Genomic DNA, 3,337 nt, shown 5'->3' on the forward strand with positions numbered 1-3,337 from the left:
AGTGGTTTCCAAGACACAGACATCAGGTCTCCCTAAGTTAAGATAGTCCAGAGGGACAAGGGCACTTAGAGTTCAAAGACAGAGTATCAGGAGAGAGCTTCAAAGAGAGAGAAGCACAGAAATCTGCAGAGGGTCCCTGTGAGCAGAGCAGTGATCAGTGCATGCATTTGAGAAAACTACCTAAGGCTAGGGAAAGGCCCATCCAAATGAATTAGAGTGAACAGGGCCTGGTACATAGGCAGAGAATAGTTCTTGCTTCTACAAGCTAGACTGAGAAAACTCCTAATTTGTAGGGCATAGAACACACAGGAAGGTCTTGCCTCAATGGTGGTAAATAATTAGCTGTAGACTTAGTACTGCTTGAGACCCACTTAACAAATCATAAGAGGTAGACTCTGAAAGAGGAAACTGTTTCCAAGTAACTATATCAGTACAAAGGTCAGGAAAATTTATAGGAATAATATAATAATAATAACCCAGCACCTAAAAAAGTAAAATTTACAATTTCTGTTATCCAAACAAGCATGACCAGGCATAAAAGAAGCAGGAGGTACATACTGCAACATGGAAGAACCTTGAAACTAGTATACTAAGTGGCAGAAGCCAGCCACAAAGGACTACATGTTGTTTTTTTAGAAGTGTTTTTATTTATTTATTTTGAGAGAGACAGAGATAGCGCAAGTAGGGGAGGAGCAGAGAGGGAGAGAGGGAGAATCCCAAGCAGGCTCCATGTTGCCAGTGCAGAGCCTGATGCAGGTCTCAAACCCATGAAACTGTGAGATCATGACCTGAGCTGAAACCAGGAGTCCAATGCTTAGCTGACTGAGCCACCCAGGCACCCTGAGGACCACATATTGTATGATTCCATTTATGAGATGTCCAGAATAGGCAAGTCCTTAGAGACAGAAAGTGGATTAGTAGTTGCCTAGGGCTGACGGCAGTAGTGATGGCATGGGGGTGGGGGGACTTTGATTAGGAAGGAAAGGGAAATGACTGCTAAGGGGTATGGGGTTTCTTTTGGGGGAGATGAAAATGTTCTAAAACTGATTGTGGTGATGGTTGAACAACAGTATACTAAACGAATTGTACACTTTTTTTTTACATTTTTTTTCAACGTTTATTTATTTTTGGGACAGAGAGAGACAGAGCATGAACGGGGGAGGGGCAGAGAGAGAGGGAGACACAGAATCGGAAACAGGCTCCAGGCTCTGAGCCATCAGCCCAGAGCCCGACGCGGGGCTCGAACTCACGGACCGCGAGATCGTGACCTGGCTGAAGTCAGACGCTTAACCGACTGCGCCACCCAGGCGCCCCCGAATTGTACACTTTAAATGATGAATTATGTGGCATGTGAATTATAGAAAAATACACCAAATGGGATTAATGACATCACAAAAGAAAAACATTAGTGACTTGAAGTCATAGCAATAGAAACTAACAAACAAAACAGAGAAATAAATAAATAAATAAGGCATAAATGAGCTATGGAACAATTTCAAATGGCCTAATATGCCATTTGAAGTAAAATCCCCAAAGGAGAGGAAGGGGGACGGAAAAAGTACGTGAAGGAATAATGTCCTAAAACTTTCCAAAATTAATAAAAAATATAAACGGACAGATCCAAGAAGTTCAATGATCTCCAGTACAAGAAAGTGGGAAAATACTACACAAAGGCACATTGTAATCAAATTACTCCAAACCAATGATAATAGATGAAATCCTACCAGCAGCCAGGGAAGAAAGATGTGTTACCTAAAGGAGAAAAAGAGAAGAATGACAGCTTTCTTGTCAGCAAACAAGAAGACAGTAGGGCAACATCTTTAAAAGAGGATAGTACATTCTGAATGACAGAGTAAGGAACCCCCAAATCCATTCCTCCATAAAGGTAATGAAAACACTGGCCAACAACAATAGCCAAAAAAAGTCCAAATTAACTTTCTGAGAATTTTCTACATTAGCCAAATACTTGAAACAATCTGAGGAGCATCCATTCAAGAAAAATGCCTGCATCTTGGTAGGAACGAGCTTTGTGTCATTTTAATTTGCCTTATTCCTGCCCCTCTCTACCCAGCTCCATCATACCAATAAAAGCCAGCAGCCTATCAGGATGGAGGGAGGAAAATGTGCTTGGAGCTCCCCTAAAAGCTATATTCCTGGGGCGCCTGGGTGGCTCAGTCGGTTAGGCGTCCGACTTCAGCCAGGTCACGATCTCGCGGTCCGTGAGTTCAAGCCCCGCATCGGGCTCTGTGCTGACAGCTCAGAGCCTGGAGCCTGTTTCAGATTCTGTGTCTCCCTCTCTCTCTGCCCCTCCCACGTTCATGCTCTGTCTCTCTCTGTCGCAAAAATAAATAAACGTTAAAAACAAATTTTAAAAAATGCTATATGCCTAAAGAATTGTCATCCTTTAAAAAAAAAAATCACATGTTAACATAGATAGAATTTTTCCAAAACAACAACAAAAACTATTTAGTGAGAAGAGGGGCATTTTACATTTCTGCAAGTCTCTTTAATGTTTGGTTTAATAGAAAACAGCTAGATTCTCATATCTGCCCCTGAGTTCAATCTCTTGTGATATCACATATTTGGTGTCCTGAGAAAAATTCTACTATGCACTTGTGAGAGAATGAGTATGAAAAAGGCAAATAGTGTCTTGGTGTCATGAACATACTTCTGACCTCCAGACACCTTAAAAGAGTCTCAAGGACCCCCCACGGATCCCAGACCACACTTAGAACTATGAATCACTGCTGTTAAAACTTCTGGTTATAAAGGTACCAACCTATCCTCACTTCCACAATGAATGTTTTACCTCATCTTTATACTTGAGTAAATAGGGCTTGACATTGTATTTGAATAAAGATGGGTTCCTAGGTGTTTAAGTCCTCTTAGTTTGCTTTTCAAACAAGTGGTCTGTTTATTAATGTTATATGTTAATAGGACACTCACCAGAAAATGAAGAATGATGCACATTCCTCTTATACAAAGTTGTTATGAGGAAAGGTTTCAGGATTGAAAGGACCAAGTTTCAATGACAGAGTAACCTATTGAAGAAATCCAAACTTGGATGAACATTTAGGTATTCCAGATTCATGGGAATGAGTTATAAGTATTTACATCTCAGTCAAAAATTTTCTTGATGCATGAACCTTGAAGCTAAACATCACTCTGCTCAGGCCCAGTTGGGCCAACTAAAGTTAGAGCCCCTCCTTGGAATGTTTTACCTTCTTTTGTGGGTGTGACACACTGAATTAAACTTCCTCTTCAATGCATCCTGGAAAATGGATTGTTTGTGGCTGGAAGAATCATTTAAGTTTTACTCTGATGTTTTGAAAAGTAG

Source organism: Herpailurus yagouaroundi, unplaced genomic scaffold (assembly GCF_014898765.1).
Source record: "Herpailurus yagouaroundi ecotype Mexico unplaced genomic scaffold, PumYag 67793, whole genome shotgun sequence".
Lineage (NCBI taxonomy): Eukaryota > Metazoa > Chordata > Mammalia > Carnivora > Felidae > Herpailurus > Herpailurus yagouaroundi.